The sequence below is a fragment of the Drosophila suzukii genome, unplaced genomic scaffold (assembly GCF_043229965.1).
Source record: "Drosophila suzukii unplaced genomic scaffold, CBGP_Dsuzu_IsoJpt1.0 scf_4, whole genome shotgun sequence".
Taxonomy (NCBI): domain Eukaryota; kingdom Metazoa; phylum Arthropoda; class Insecta; order Diptera; family Drosophilidae; genus Drosophila; species Drosophila suzukii.
The window spans coordinates 1,236,498-1,254,560 of NW_027255927.1; the positions used below are offsets into that span (position 1 = coordinate 1,236,498).

The window sequence follows — 18,063 nt, forward strand, 5'->3', positions numbered from 1 at the left end:
TATTTGCCCGAAATAAAAATGGGCCCGCGCGTAACAAGCACGTGCTTGGTGTCGTTTGGGCCACTTGTTTGTACTACTCTTAGTGCATCAACGTTGAACAACAACAACAACAACAATACTTAAAGATGGCGTTCAGTAATTGATTACCGCCAAATTAACAAAAAAAATGTATCAGATCAATTTTCACTACCAAGAATAGACGATATTCTTGACCAATTAGGTAGAGCTAAATACTTTTCATGTCTAGATCTATTGTCAGGATTTCATCAAATAGAACTCGAAGAAACGTCTAGAAATATAACGTCCTTTTCCACCAGCAATGGCTCCTATCACTTCACGCGATTACCTTATGGTTTAAAAATAGCGCCAAATTATTTCCAAAGAATGATGCCAACTGTATTTTCGGTTATCGAACCTTCCCAGGCATTCTTGTATATGGATGACCTAATTGTCATCGGTTTTTTGCCAGACAGTAAGAAATACGATGTAATAAAAAAATACCCAGTCCCAACGGACGCAGACAGCGCTAGAAGATTCGTTGCATTTTGAAATTACTACAGTCGTTCTATTAAACATTCTCTGATTACTCACGTCACATAACTAGATTATGTAAAAAGAATGTTAAGCTTGAATCCACAGATAAATATCAAAACGCATTCGAATACCTTAAAATGATTGATGAAACCCACACTACTGCAATATACAGATTTTAATAAAGAATTTTGTACAACAACAGATGAAAGCAAACAAGCGTGTGAAGCCGCTCTTACCTAAGATTACAATATCACCCAGCTACTAGTACCCTATGCATCAAGATCATTTACAAAAGGAGAAAGCAACAAAAATACAACTGAACAAGAGTTAGCAGCTATCCACTGGGCGATAAATTATTTTCGACCATATATTTATGGAAGACATATCACAGTCAAAACAGACCATAGGCCATTAACTTACTTATTTTCAATGACAAGCCCGAGCTCAAAATATTTAAACGAATAATAAAATTCTGAGAGTCACTACCAGAAACCAAAGTAAACAGAAAAATTCCTGCGCAGGAAAAGAAAAGAAAAAAAAGGTATGCCTAGGCAAACTCCAAATAAAGCTTATCAGCCCAACGTATGCAAAGTCATTGTAAGTGACGAGGTACGTAAAGTAGTGACCTTGCGAATAACAGATTCACTATGCTTACTAAAGCATGGGAAAAAAATTATAGCAAGAATTTATGTTAGCGATATATAGACCAATGGAATTCTCGACTTTTTTCAAAGGATTGAAAAAGAAGCCGGTATACTAAGTATCAGCCAGCTCATAGTGGCACCGAGCGAAAAGATCTTTGACCATCTCAATGGAATCATTTGAAATAATGTGCAATAAAAAATTACAATCCTTAAGCGTAGCGCTACTCAAGCCGGAGACCCTATTATCAAATAATAATAAAAGAAAGAAGCATTAATGTTTACAATCGGTCCCTTACAAGGAGGTCATACAGGCATAGCTAGAACATTAGCAAAAATAAAAAGGCATTATTATTGGAAAAATATGACCCGAGATATAACAAATAATATAAGAAAATGCCCAAAATGCTAAAGATCAAAAACGACCAAACATACAAAGACACCGTAGACTATTACTGAAACGGCTTCTGACAGGGTAATTGTGGATACGATCGGTCCACTACCTTAATCCGAACAAGGAAATGAATATGCAGTAACATCTGCGATTTTACTAAATACCTTGTGGCAATACCAATTCAAAACAAAAGTGGAAAAACCGTAGCAAAAGCTATATTCGAAGATTTTATTAAAAACAGATTGGGATATAAGGCTCCAATACTTCGTATATTGTTTCAACACAACCCCCTTTACGGCTCATGACTATTGTTCATATGAGTTAATTTTTGGTAAAACTTCAAATTTACCAAAACATTTTAATAGTATAGACAAAATAAAACCACTATATAATATAGATGACTACGCTATGGAATATAAGTTTAGACTAGAACAAGCATTTAAAAGAGCTAGATTAATGTTATAATCTCATAAGCAGGAACAAAAAAATTCCAATTAAAAAAATAATTACCTATGATTTAAGAACAGGAGATCAGGGATTTTGAAACAGGGCATAAGCTAAACTTTAAATATACTGGACCCTACAAGAATGAAAGTATAGAAGAAAAAGATAACATAATAATTTCAAATAATGACTTGCAGCTATAATTATTAAATTTAAAACAAGGAAGAACGCTATAGTCGAGTACCTCGACTATCAGATACCCGTTACTCAGCTATATGGAGATATGCAAGCAGCAAAGCGAGATTAAAATGCGCCACCTACCGGAGGTATACAGATTTAAGCGTTATGGGCGTTAGAGTGGGCGTGGCAAATTTTTTTTGGATCAATAGATAGGTATCGACGAGACCAATACATTTCAGTTAAAATTTTTTATCTAGCATGAAAATTGTGGCCGTCACAGGTTTTCGCGGTTTGTGGGCGTTATTGTATTGGTGAGAACAATACATTTCAGTTAAAATTTTTATTCTAGCATCAAAACTGTAGGAGCCACAGTTTTGGGCGGTTTGTGGGCGTTAGAGTGGGCGTGGCACTGTGCTGAAACAAACTTGCGCTGCGTAAGAAGCTCAGGAATCTGCACGCCAAATCTCAATAGCCTAGCTCCCATAGTTTCCGAGATCTCAGCGTTCATCTGGACGGACAGACAGACGGACAGACGGACATGGCTAGATCGACTCGGCTAGTGATCCTGATCAAGAATATAAATACTTTGTGGGGTCGGAAACGCTTCCTTCTGCCTGTTACATACTTTCCGACGAATCTCGTACACCCTTTTACTCTACGAGTAACGGGTATAATAATCAAAAAATTGTATTCCCAATAGTATAAGATAATATGTCAAAAAACACCGAAGCTATAATTTGGCTAGATCGACTCGTCTAGTCATGCTGATCAAGAATATATATACTTTATGGGGACGGAAACGTCTCCTTCACTGCGTTGCAAACTTCTGACTGAAATCAATATACCCTCTGCAAGGGTATAAAAACAAGGAAGAACGATATAGTCGAGTACCTCGACTATCAGATACCCGCTTAAGGGTCAAAATGGAAATGGAGATATGCAAGCAGCAAAGCGAGACTGAAATGCGACACCTACCCCTGATCTCAATATATGGTTATGTGGGCGGTAGACAGATTTAAGCGTTATGGGCGTTAGAGTGGGTGTGGCAATCTGGGCCAATAGATAGGTATTGACGAAACTAATACATTTCAGTTATAATTTTTTGACAATCATGAAAATTGTGAGCGCCACAGGCTTGGGCGGCTTGTGGGCGTTAGAGAGGGCTTGGCATATTCGCGTAACAAACTTGCGCTGCGCTCAAGGATACGGAATCTAAATCTGAAGTCCCAATTCTCTATCTTTGATATTTTCCGATATATCCGCGTTCATAGTTACAATTTTTGTGGGCGGTTTGTGGGCGTTAAATTGGGCGTGGGACGCTGCTGGAACAAACTTGCGCTGCGTAAGAAGCTTAGGAATCTGCATGCCAAATCTCAATAGCCTAGCTTTAATAGTTTCCGGGATCTCAGCGTTCATCCGGACGGACAGACAGACGGACATGGCTAGATCTTGATCTATATCAAGAATATACAGTGGCTCGCAGCTTATTGCGTGCAGTTACCTAAAACAAAGTTCTAGTCGTTATTCCTGCTAAACTGAAAAGGATATCAGAAAAATTTAAATACAGTACATTAATAGGGAATATTAGCATGTTTATTGAACGAAAGCGATTTTCTTAATCATAAAAACAAAAAAGTAATTTAATAAAAACAAAATGTACAGGCTTTTTCCATGCCGCAGCTTATTTCGTGCAGTATGTTTAAAGTAAAAAAATTGAACATGTATCCTAAAAATCGCAGATTTTATTATTTGTTCGTACCCAAAGGTACTCAACATGACAACACCCAACAAATCAAGCAGTAGCCAAGTTGGGAACAGTACCAGGCGCACAGTAGCACCCACTGCATAAGAGAATTGCTGATCAGCATGTTATATGTCTCACAAACTCACCGTTTCACCGACTCAACGGCACACTGACCGGCCAATGCAGTCAGCACAATTTGCAGCGTCTGCCGAGCCAACTACACAAACTGCTACCATAATCAAAACTCCCTGACCTACCTACCTACTTTAGAATATAGCGTACTTTACTAATCATTACACTAAACTTCCGTCTTCCAAGAAGTATATAAACATGTACCAAATGAAGAATAAATCAGTTATCAACGCATCTCATAAATCCGCGGTTCTACTTCCTACCTCTGGGAATAGGGCTCGTAATACACTATCTCCACTAGCAGCTAACCTACGTTAGTTCAACCTCAACGCAGTTCCGCATCGTCTGTGGTCCGGCAACGCAGTAACCATCGTTACCATTGCCGCGACGCGATCGTTCTGCCAGCAAAGCGTCCCCGTGCCAGCGACAAATGCTCATTACCCCTTTGTCCCGCGGTGTGACCCGGAAGTTTCATTCATTGAGGAAACAAGTCACACAAGAATCGATTTACACAATCGATTACTAGACACACAAAACGACCTGCAAGGGAAAATCCAACAGCTCATTAAGAATTATGGCAAGGATTCTGCCGACCGACGCCACGGAGACGGCTATTATTCCGGTAAGCTAAATCAGTTAAACGATCTCTGGCGGAAGTTTTGCGACCTAGACGAAGAAGTCCAGCAAGCGGCACTACCCACTGGAAGTGAGTACTCTTCACATAGTAGCACTTAAAGAGCTGGTCGAAAAATATCAGAATATCTTTCTGGACAACATGCCGACTGGAAGCGGGCTTCCGAAGGCCCCCAGACGAACTTCGGCCAACATCAAGTTCACAACAAAAGATCAAGTCAAAGGAGATTCCGCAATTGACACGGTGATCAGGGAAGATGCAACGAATTGGAGTCATCATAAACATTAGCCTCGAACGCCCCAACTGTCACCCCAGCCTTACAAAGGCACCTGCATCTTCATTGGGCGTTACTGAGGCAAGCCCACGACGAATTGGATAGCACACCTGGGGCCGCAGCTCTGGCAGAAGCAGAGCTAGCCCAATTCCACACATTATACGAGGAATACGAAATGAACCTGCTACGAGAAAACGACGCGCCAATGAGCCTAAACTTGCCACTTCCGCCAATTAGCATTCCAGAGTTCAACGGCGAGTGTCTAGACTGGCCACGGTTCCATGATGCCTAGGTATGCCTAGGCAAAATCCAAATAAAGCTTATCAGCCCAACGTATGCAAAGTCATTGTAAGTGACGAGGTACGTAAAGTAGTGACCTTGCGAATAACAGATTCACTATGCTTACTAAAGCATGGGAAAAAAGTTATAGCAAGAATTTATGTTAGCGATATATAGACCAATGGAATTCTCGACTTCTTTCAAAGGATTGAAAAAGAAGCCGGTATACTAAGTATCAGCCAGCTCATAGTGGCACCGAGCGAAAAGATCTTTGACCATCTCAATGGAATCATTTGAAATAATGTGCAATAAAAAATTACAATCCTTAAGCGTAGCGCTACTCAAGCCGGAGACCCTATTATCAAATAATGATAAAAGAAAGAAGCATTAATGTTTACAATCGATCCCTTACAAGGAGGTCATACAGGCATAGGTAGAACATTAGCAAAAATAAAAAGGCATTATTATTGGAAAAATATGACCCGAGATATAACAAATGATATAAGAAAATGGCCAAAATGCTAAAGATCAAAAACGACCAAACATACAAAGACACCGTAGACTATTACTGAAACGGCTTCTGACAGGGTAATTGTGGATACGATCGGTCCACTACCTTAATCCGAACAAGGAAATGAATATGCAGTAACATCTGCGATTTTACTAAATACCTTGTGGCAATACCAATTCAAAACAAAAGTGGAAAAACCGTAGCAAAAGCTATATTCGAAGATTTTATTAAAAACAGATTGGGATATAAGGCTCCAATACTTCGTATATTGTTTCAACACAACCCCCTTTACGGCTCATGACTATTGTTCATATGAGTTAATTTTTGGTAAAACTTCAAATTTACCAAAACATTTTAATAGTATAGACAAAATAAAACCACTATATAATATAGATGACTACGCTATGGAATATAAGTTTAGACTAGAACAAGCATTTAAAAGAGCTAGATTAATGTTATAATCTCATAAGCAGGAACAAAAAAATTCCAATTAAAAAAATAATTACCTATGATTTAAGAACAGGAGATCAGGGATTTTGAAACAGGGCAGAAGCTAAACTTTAAATATACTGGACCCTACAAGAATGAAAGTATAGAAGAAAAAGATAACATAATAATTTCAAATAATAACTTGCAGCTATAATTATTAAATTTAAAAAAACAAAAAATTGTATTCCCAATAGTATAAGATAATATGTCAAAAAACACCGAAGCTATAATTTGGCTAGATCGACTCGTCTAGTCATGCTGATCAAGAATATATATACTTTATGGGGTCGGAAACGTCTCCTTCACTGCGTTGCAAACTTCTGACTGAAATCAATACACCCTCTGCAAGGGTATAAAAACATGGAAGAACGATATAGTCGAGTACCTCGACTATCAGATACCCGCTAAAGGGTCAAAATGGAAATGGAGATATGCAAGCAGCAAAGCGAGACTGAAATGCGACACCTACCCCTGATCTCAATATATGGTTATGTGGGCGGTAGACAGATTTAAGCGTTATGGGCGTTAGAGTGGGTGTGGCAATCTGGGCCAATAGATAGGTACTGACGAAACTAATACATTTCAGTTATAATTTTTTAACAATCATGAAAATTGTGAGCGCCACAGGCTTGGGCGGCTTGTGGGCGTTAGAGAGGGCTTGGCATATTCGCGTAACAAACTTGCGCTGCGCTCAAGGATACGGAATCTAAATCTGAAGTCCCAATTCTCTATCTTTGATATTTTCCGATATATCCGCGTTCATGTTACAATTTTTGTGGGCGGTTTGTGGGCGTTAAATTGGGCGTGGGACGCTGCTGGAACAAACTTGCGCTGCGTAAGAAGCTTAGGAATCTGCATGCCAAATCTCAATAGCCTAGCTTTAATAGTTTCCGGGATCTCAGCGTTCATCCGGACGGACAGACAGACGGACAGACGGACATGGCTAGATCTTGATCTATATCAAGAATATACAGTGGCTCGCAGCTTATTGCGTGCAGTTACCTAAAACAAAGTTCTAGTCGTTATTCCTGCTAAACTGAAAAGGATATCAGAAAAATTTAAATACAGTACATTAATAGGGAATATTAACATGTTTATTGAACGAAAGCGATTTTCTTAATCATAAAAACAAAAAAGTAATTTAATAAAAACAAAATGTACAGGCTTTTTCCATGCCGCAGCTTATTTCGTGCAGTATGTTTAAAGTAAAAAAATTTAACATTTATCCTAAAAATCGCAGATTTTATTATTTGTTCGTACCCAAAGGTACTCAACATGACCACACCCAACAAATCAAGCAGTAGCCAAGTTGGGAACAGTACCAGGCGCACAGTAGCACCCACTGCATAAGAGAATTTCTGATCAGCATGTTATATGTCTCACTAACTCACCGTCTCACCGACTCAACGGCACACTGACCGGCCAATGCAGTCAGCACAATTTGCAGCGTCTGCCGAGCCAACTACACAAACTGCTACCATAATCAAAACTCCCTGACCTACCTACCTACTTTAGAATATAGCGTACTTCACTAATCATTACACTAAGCTTCCGTCTTCCAAGAAGTATATAAACATGTACCAAATGAAGAATAAATCAGTTATCAACGCATCTCATAACTCTGCGGTTCTACTTCCTAACTCTGGGAATAGGGCTCGTAGTACACTATCTCCACTAGCAGCTAACCTACGTTAGCTCAACCTCAACGCAGTTCCGCATCGCCTGTGTTCCGGCAACGCAGTAACCATCGTTACCATTGCCGCGACGCGATCGTTCTGCCAGCAAAGCGTCCCCGTGCCAGCGACAAATGCTCATTACCCCTTTGTCCCGCGGTGTGACCCGGAAGTTTCATTCATTGAGGAAACAAGTCACACAAGAATCGATTTACACAATCGATTACTAGACACACAAAACGACCTGCAAGGGAATATCCAACAGCTCATTAAGAATTAGGGCAAGGATTCTGCCGACCGACGCCACGGAGACGGCTATTATTCCGGTAAGCTAAATCAGTTAAACGATCTCTGGCGGAAGTTTTGCGACCTAGACGAAGAAGTCCAGCAAGCGGCACTACCCACTGGAAGTGAGTACTCTTCACATAGTAGCACTTAAAGAGCTGGTCGAAAAATATCAGAATATCTTTCTGGACAACATGCCGACTGGAAGCGGGCTTCCGAAGGCCCCCAGACGAACTTCGGCCAACATCAAGTTCACAACAAAAGATCAAGTCAAAGGAGATTCCGCAATTGACACGGTGATCAGGGAAGATGCAACGAATTGGAGTCATCATCAACATTAGCCTCGAACGCCCCAACTGTCACCCCAGCCTTACAAAGGCACCTGCATCTTCATTGGGCGTTACTGAGGCAAGCCCACGACGAATTGGATAGCACACCTGGGGCCGCAGCTCTGGCAGAAGCAGAGCTAGCCCAATTCCACACATTATACGAGGAATACGAAATGAACCTGCTACGAGAAAACGACGCGCCAATGAGCCTAAACTTGCCACTTCCGCCAATTAGCATTCCAGAGTTCAACGGCGAGTATCTGGACTGGCCACGGTTCCATGATCTCTTTGTGGAATTGGTACATAACAAACCATATTCGGCCAGTCAAAAACTACATATTCTACAGAGTTCGCTTCGTGGTGAAGCGAGGAACGTCTTGACAGACACAGCCTTCTCACAGGGTGGCTATGACGACACCTGGTTGCGGTTGAAGGCCAGGTACCAGAACGGGAAAATACTAGTATTCGCCGCCATAGCAAAAATTATTGACCATAGACGTATAGACGGCTCATCGCGCCAACTAAGGGTCTTACATGACTCTATCAAAAACTCAATGAGTACTCTCCAAAACCTCGATGTCACCAAAAAATCCTAGGATCCAATCCTGTGTTTTATTATCAGAAGAAAACTAGACCAGCAGTCTCTAGCTGCTCTGAAGAATTCAGCGGATGCACCAACGGAAATTCCAACGTAATGGAGTGTACTGACGTTTATTGAGCGGCGCTCTTGCATGCTGGAGACGATAAGCGCTCAACCTACAGCAACACTCCGCCATCAGTCAGTTCACAACGAAGAAAGCTGTAAGATTTGTCACCTAGGACAACATAATCTTAGAGCATGTAGCCGTATCCAGGAAATGGACAACAAAGCACGGCGTCAAGCCATTATTCAAGTAGGAGCATGCACAAATTGTTTGTCTACAGCTCATAAGGTTGAAAACTGTGGATCACCGACCACTTGTCGAGTCTGCCAGCAACGGCATCATTCACTGTTACACCAAGGACCGACTAGCAATCCAGTGGCCGGCGCAGTAACCATTGCAGGCTACGACGACGTAGGAGGATATACTCTGCTCGCGACCGCCAAGGTCTCATAACAAGGGCCAAACGGTCAATTACAAACATGTCGCGCTGTAATAGATGGTGGATCACAGGTGAATCTTTTCTCAAGAAGAATGGCAGAATTGCTATCTCTTAAGGAAAGGTCACCGATTGAAATATCTGGAATCGGAGGAAAGATATCAACAGCAATTAGATCAACACTAAAGCTCTCATCATGTACATCAGGGTTTGAAAAACTATTAGAGGTATATATTATGCCCACAGTCATTACAGACCAACCGACAGTACCGATTACAACCGATCTTAATATTCCCGAGGGACTGCCGTTAGCAGATCCTGACTTTCGGCAACCAGGACCCATTGACCTAACTTTAGGGGTTGAAGTATTTTCTCGTGTAATTACCGGTGAACGTCTTGAACTAGGACCTAATAAACCTTTGGCACAAGGCACTAGGCTTGGTTATGTAATCACAGGTTATCTCAATAAAGAAGCCTCATCTGCTACGGAAATCAACCCTATTCTGGTAGAAGGCAGAGGTGATTTTGCAGGACCGAACGCTGCTTATGAGCCAACGAAAGATAAAAGTCCGATGAATATAGAACCGACTTCTCATCAATTTAAAACCTACAAGAAGGCTGACTTTGGTTCAACATTTCTAAACTTAACCAAGAAATATCTTAGTTTTGTTGCAGAACGTCCACATACCATAGACGTGCCAAATGATCAAGTTCTACGAGGGCACAATTTCAGTCCCCACGGTAATGTCAATTTTATCGCAAAGGGGAGTGTTAAGCAGCATCAAGAAGATGTGAAGGGCCTCAATCACAAACATGAACCGCACTTGAAAGAAAAATCCACCTTGGTCAATGATTTGTTAGGTGCTTCCTATACAATTCGGTCAAGGGCTGAGCGACATCACGACTTAATTGAGGGTACCCCTCAATGGTGGGGAGAATGTTCGTACCCAAAGGTACTCAACATGACCACACCCAACAAATCAAGCAGTAGCCAAGTTGGGAACAGTACCAGGCGCACAGTAGCACTCACTGCATAAGAGAATTGCTGATCAGCATGTTATATGTCTCACTAAATCACCGTCTCACCGACCCAACGGCACTCTGACCGGCCAATGCAGTCAGCACAATTTATAGTCAGCCAACTACACAAACTGCTACCATAATCAAAACTCCCTGACCTACCTACCTACTTTAAAATATAGCGTACTTCACTAATCATTACACTAAACTTCCGTCTTCCAAGTAGTATATAAACATGTACCAAATGAAGAATAAATCAGTTATCAACGCATCTCATAACTCCGCGGGTCTACTTCCTACCTCTGGGAATAGGGCTCGTAATACACTATCTCCACTAGCAGCTAACCTACGTTAGCTCAACTTCAACGCAGTTCCGCATCGCCTGTGGTCCGGCAACGCAGTAACCATCGTTACCATTGCCGCGACGCGATCGTTCTGCCAGCAAAGCGTCCCCGTGCCAGCGACAAGTGCTCATTATCCCCTTGTCCCGCGGTGTGACCAGGAAGTGTCTACTTCGGTTAGGCACAAACATTATTATTTGATCATTTAAACTACTAACAAATACATATTTTATGAGGTTCAGTGCTGGGTCATTCTAATATAAAGAGATACAGGGGAGTTACCGAAATGGCACCACGCCCAACCATTGAGCAGCGAGAACTTGTGCTTAAACACTTTAAAAGTGGAAAAAGTCAGCGGATCATTGCAGAAATGGTATCCCTAAGCCCCAGTACAGTACAGTACATCATCCAAAGGTTTGTCCGAGAGAACCGCATTGCAGATAAAGGCCGAAAAGCTCCAAATAAAATTTTTAATGATCATGAATTGTCATCGTATTGTCCGGAAAATTAAGGAAAACTTCAAGCTATCGGTTCCAAAAATAGCTGCAGAGGTCGAGGACGAAATGGGGAAGAAGTGTAGTCCTGATACGGTGCGTCGTGTGCTTCACGATAATAACTTCAATAGTTGAGTAGCACGAAAGAAGCCATTTACTAGTAAGACAAATATTGCTGCTCGGCTAAAGTTTACAAAGGAGCACATACTTTTACCAATTTCGTTCTGGGTTGACGTTATCTTTGCTGAGGAGTTAAAATTTAACATTGGTTCAGATGGACGACAATTTGTGTGGCGGCGACCAAGTACAAAGTTGGAGAACAAGCACCTGAAACCTACGGTCAAACATGGCGGGGGTCACGTCATGGTTTCGACCTGTATGGCAGCCTCTGGCGTGAACAACCTCATTTTCATTGATGGCATCATGGACACCAACATGTACCTCAACATTTTAAAGGAGAATTTACTGCAATCTGCTGAAAACTTAAGAAAATCGCTTTCGTTCAATAAACATGTTAATATTCCCTGTTAATATACTGCACTTAAATTTTTCTGATATCTTTCTTAGTTTAGCAGAAATAACGACTATAACTTTTTTTAGGTAGCTGCAAGAAATAAGCTGCGAGCCACTGTATATACTTTATGGAGTCGGAAACGCTTCCCTCTGCCTGTTACATAGTTTCCGACTAATCAAGTATAACCTTTTACTTTACGACTAACGGTATGTATATATCACGTATGGCCATACATAAAATAAGAACCATAACTATAATAGACAGAATATATATATATAAAAAAAAGAATACATTCTGAATCAAAAAAAAAAATAATATAAAAAAAAAAAAATAAAAAAATATGTTCCTTTATCCTTTATATACATATTCTGAGAAAATAAATTCATAGAACTACGTTATTTTTTAAAAGGAGGGAGATGTAGTATGATCACATATCGAGTGCACACTGTACTCAGTGTTATGCATTTATATAGGTTCAAACACATTGTAGCACTTGGCCACAATACTTACATTCAAATCTGCGACCCAAGCAGTTCCTCAAGTGCTCGGTAATATGACCAACGTTGAGTGCACTTGGACTGGACATTGCAGAGTTAGCATAATTGCCATGCGCGATCGCTCTGTCTCCAAGTGAACATAGTACCCCTCTCTTCCGCGGCGACCCTCCGTCAGCCTTACATATATATAAACATTTATCCATAAGCGTCGACCGCCGCCCTGCCGACGTCTCTGCCGACATAGTTGAGCGATCGTTAGCCTATTCCTTAAAAATGCGTTAATGGAGCTCAAATGCATTACATTCTCAAAAAAATCCGGAAACGCTAAGTATAAAAATCGCCTAACACTGGAAATCTGAATCGATTTGCCTGTACGGTCCCACTTTCCGCAGCAGCGAGTTAAACTGACTTTTTCCCTTCTCTTTTCTACACGTGTATATCTTATGGAGAAAAATATAAGGGCCTTATAATCCTTGTCAAAATGTCAGTGCTTCCTCTCCCGTTTCTCTTTCACAAGACGCACACCACATTAGTTCACAGCATCTTCAGTGCGATCGCCAACTTGTAATAATAAAATAATTTTTTGTTTAAAAAAATAAAAATTAAAATTCGAGGATTTAAAATGTCATAGTCGGATAAGTTTCGCGTTAAAAAGGGTATAGGGGCATAGGCACGAGCCAACAGCGAAAATAAAACAAATTTAATCAAGTTTACTTTGAAAGGGAAGCAGACAATTTAAATTGTACGCACCGAAACCTATTAATTTTGTTATAAAAACTGAAATATATTGACCAAATCAAAGTCAGGTAAGTTCTATCTAGAGTTAAATTTTAAATGTGTTTTTTGGTTTTCACAAAATAGTAGGTCTAACCTAACCTTGGTATATTTTGGTATTTTTTCTACAATCAGAAGTTTAAGTAAAGGCAAAATAATCTCTATCGGGGTCTATAATACATACTTGGTATTTTTTCCACCTCAAGTTATTTCAAATCAAAAATAATACCAGCAAAAATACCAAACTCGGTCCAAGTTATACCACAGTACAATATATACCAAAATTTTCCAATGGTGATATGCAAACTCTTATTGCCGTTTCTAATCCGAATTAAAATTAAATAAAAGTATCCAAATCGGTCCGTGCTCTAATTTCTATTCGTTCTAATCCACGGTTTTTTTCTTGTCGACACCTCGATCCGCCGTTCTAGAAATGGGCCAGGTTTCCTATTTTCGACATAAATAAAAGCAAGCATTTTGTAAACAAAAAAAGGTCAATTTTTGGCATTTCCGTTGGAAGTGATAACAACATGTTGTCTATTCCACCTGCAGTAGTCCCAGGTAAATCCATAGATCCGCCCACACCCGAAGTAAACGCCAAGTCTTCGTCGCCCCGAAACAAATTACAAAAGATCTGGTGCTCAGATTGTGGATATGATAGCCCTGCGTTGGTCGACCTTTAGGGATCTGTTTACGGCCTTTTATATAAATAACCTAAGGCTGACGACGGTCGAAAAACTGTAACACGTGAATGGAAAAACAAGTGGCGATTCACACAACATAGTTTCGAGCTTCCCCTTACCAACGATGGCTTTCGCTCAGCCTGCGCTAACCTAATTGAGCGTTTCGAAAACAAGCGATTGTTAGTAAATAATCAATTAAAAAGTCTTTTCAATGTGCAGTCTGTTAATCAGGAATCTAGGTCAGTTAGCCGTGAACTTCAAATCGCTATCCAGGGTTGCCTTACGGCGTTAAAAATGTCCGAAATTCACCCAAGCCCGAAGGATGTGACCTTTGTAAGAAGGAAAACCGTCCTGTCCGCACGTGTGCACGATTTCTACTGATGACGGTCGACGAGAAGTCGGCATATATAAAGAGAAAGCAGCTGTGTCTGATCTGGTTCGCATGAGGGCATCAACTGCGTGGTTGCTAAATCACTCATAGTTGCTTTACGCCATCACACCCTACAACACATAGGCAACTTCTCCTCATCGCCTTCAAATCCTTCTCCGAGACCCAGATCAAGACCAAATACATCTGCCACTTGGGGTTTGAGTTTTAAAGCTCGTGCCCTGTTAGATTCAGGATCGGAGGCAACTTTTATATCTGAGCGGCTGTTCAAATTAATTAAGTTGCCTCACCAACTAATCCGAGCCCAAGTAAAAAGCTGAAAGGCTCCAAGGCCAAACCAGATTTCCGCCTCTCCCCGGCACGAAACAAGTATAAAAAACTCGAGCACACGCAAAAATTCACTTCCCGCTTAAAATAAAAAATTGTACCTGTACTAAATTATTTTTTTTTTATCCTAAATAGAATCTGCACTTTGTAAGTGACCGACTCAACACACGAAGAACGTAACTGGAACACAAAATATAATCACACGAATCACGGGTAAGTGAGGCTTTTTCAGCGAATGTATTAAATAACAAGGAAGAACGCTATAGTCGAGTACCTCGACTATCAGATACCCGTTACTCAGCTATATGGAGATATGCAAGCAGCAAAGCGAGATTAAAATGCGCCACCTACCGGCGGTATACAGATTTAAGCGTTACGGGCGTTAGAGTGGGCGTGGCAAATTTTTTTTTGGATCAATCGATAGGTATCGACGAGACCAATACATTTCAGTTAAAATTTTTTATCTAGCATGAAAATTGTGGGCGTCACAGGTTTTCGCGGTTTGTGGGCGTTAATGTGGGCGTGGCAAACTTTTTTTTGGGTCAATCGATAGGTATTGATGAGAACAATACATTTCAGTTAAAATTTTTATTCTAGCATCAAAACTGTAGGAGCCACAGTTTAGGGCGGTTTGTGGGCGTTAGAGTGGGCGTGGCACTGTGCCGAAACAAACTTGCGCTGCGTAAGAGGCTCAGGAATCTGCACGCCAAATCTCAATAGCCTAGCTCCCATAGTTTCCGAGATCTCAGCGTTCATCCGGACGGACAGACAGACGGACAGACGGACAGACGGACATGGCTAGATCGACTCGGCTAGTGATCCTGATCAAGAATATATATACTTTGTGGGGTCGGAAACGCTTCCTTCTGCCTGTTACATACTTTCCGACGAATCTAGTATACCCTTTTACTCTACGAGTAACGGGTATAAAAACTTATCCAATTAAAATCTTAACCGTCACCCCGTTGTTACTTAAAAACCCCAAAACCTTGAATCGATTTTTTAACATGGAGGAAATGAAGGCAGCTCTTACTAAATTTGAGGCAACCTTGGCCTTGTTGCTTGGCCAGATGGTCGATGTTAGTGAGGATGTAAAAAAAGTTAGTGACAAGGTAGTGAGCCTAGAGGAGGCTCGAGAAAAGGTTAACGAATTTGCTCCCCAATCAAAGACCTTGACTCCCGCCCGTACGGAGTACGAGTTAAAAGAGATAGCTAGATTGCCAGATTGTGTAAAAGAATTGCAGGTGTTCCAGGGCGAAGCTGGTGGCTACGACCCTTGGATGGGTAGAGCGGAGGCCATTCTGAACGATTACGAAATATTCAAAGAAAGACCTCTCTATCGCTCTATAGTCGTTAGCATTAGGCAAAAGATTAGGGGTAATGCCGAGACGACCCTTTTGTCATACAACGTGGCAGAAGACGACTGGCCCGAGACGAAACGCGTCCTAATGCTCCATTACGCCGATAAGCGGGATCTGCGCACACTGGAATACCAGATGGGGCAAATGACTCAGGGGACGAAGACTATGGAAGCATTTTACTCGGGAATAAATGCTCATATTGCCCTGATAACACGCTGCCTTAAAAACGGTAACCAGAACCCGGAAATTCTTTGTGCGCTCGTCGAAACCTATAGGGACAAAGCCTTGGATGTTTTTATCAGAGGTCTGAGCGGTGACCTCTCTAAGCTACTAGTAATTCGCGGCCCAAAGAGTTTTCCAGAGGCCTACGCAATCTGTTCAGAGTTACAGAATCTGACCTCAATGAATCATGTCACATACCCTAGTAAGTTTTCGTCCCCTCAGCCTTACCGCCAAAAGTACTCTTGGCCCCAACCTAACTACTCTTCTTATAATAACCAATACCAGTATCAGGACGCAGGCAGGAATTATCAGCCCCCGCACAGATATTCAAATCCCCGAGCAATCAAAATGAAGCCCCACCAGTCCGGCCACTCCTATCGCTCAAACCAGGGTAACGATAATCCGAGCGTTAAGCGCAGCCCCAGCACCTCATCTAACCTTCACCCTTTCCGGAAATCCCAAAGATTGTATCAGTTAAATGCTGCCCCATCCTCGGGTGAGGCCGTTTTGAGCCAGCATGAAGAAAAATCCGTCAGTGAGGCTTACTACGATGAAGCCTTACCCGACAATCAGGCAGGCCACCAACCTCTGGCTGGTAGTACCGGGGCGGTAAATTTTATGGCCGACGCCTCTCTAGCGTTCCATACATAGATTATGGCGTGAATGATGGGGCTGAGCTGCAGTTTCTGATAGACACTGGCGCGAATAAGAACTTCATTAGCCCCCAGATAGCCGAGGGATGCAAGCCCTTGTCGAAACCCTTCCCGGTTTAATCCGCTGCAGGGGAGATTAAAATAACGCATCAACTGACCGGACCATTCTTCAGACCCATAGGTAATAACTCGCCGTTCACCTTCTTTGTTCTCCCAGGTTTAACTGCCTTCCATGGCATTATTGGGGACGACACCTTAAAGTCCCTTAAAGCAGGTATTGATAGGAAAAATGATTCTTTAACAATAACACCAGGAGTAAAAATTCCGCTACTTGCCATGCCTTCCTTAGGTGTCCATTCCCTAATCGACAGTGAACACCCAGTAGAAGTGAAGGAATGCCTCGGATCCCTGATTTCCGAATTCTCTACGATTTTTGATCCACTCTCGCCAGGCGAGGCCGTGGACACAAGTGTTCGGGCTGAAATACGAACAAGTACCCAGGAACCCATATATTCAAAAAGCTACCCTTACCCCGCGAACATGAGGGGGGAAGTGGAAAACCAGGTCGACGAGCTCCTGCGCGAGGGAATAATTAGACCCTCCAAAAGCCCCTACAATAGACCGATATGGGTAGTCCCAAAAAAACCAAAGCCAAACGGAGAAAAACAATACCGAATGGTGATAGATTTCAAGCGTCTCAACGCAGACACCATCTCCGACACCTACCCAATCCCTGATGTAACATCTACCTTGTCCAGTCTGGGGGAGCAAAACTATTCACCACTCTTGACCTAACGTCCGGGTTCCACCAAATTCACATGAAGGAATCCGACATACCTAAAACGGCATGTTCTACCCTGAACGGGAAATATGAGTTTCTGCGCCTGCCATTCGGGTTGAAAAACGCCCCGGCCGTTTTCCAAAGAATGATCGACGACGTATTACGAGAGCACATCGGTAAAATTTGCTACGTATACATCGACGATATTTTTGTCTTTAGTAAAGACTACGAGTCCCACTGGCGTAACCTTCGCGCCGTATTTGAAAAATTGAGGCAGGCCAAGTTACAAGTGAATTTGGAAAAGACACAGTTTTTGCGCACCCAAGTTGAATTTCTGGGTTATGTGGTAACGGCGGATAGGATCCGCGCAGATGGAAAGAAGGTC

At 41.7% G+C, this 18,063-nt stretch overlaps 1 long non-coding RNA gene across 2 annotated transcripts in view; it reads left to right on the top strand.

Moving 5' to 3' along the window:
- The window catches only part of LOC139354885 (uncharacterized), a 61,606-nt gene that overhangs the window by 25,136 nt on the left and 18,407 nt on the right, over positions 1 to 18,063 (top strand). Inside the window, exons 2-3 of one of the 2 annotated variants that reach the window (XR_011605726.1) lie at positions 12,079 to 12,198; positions 14,797 to 14,874. This is a non-coding gene — a long non-coding RNA (uncharacterized lncRNA). Of the gene's footprint in view, positions 1 to 4,296; positions 12,199 to 14,796; positions 14,875 to 18,063 lie in introns of those variants that run through there. The other variant, XR_011605725.1, reaches the window with a different exon arrangement.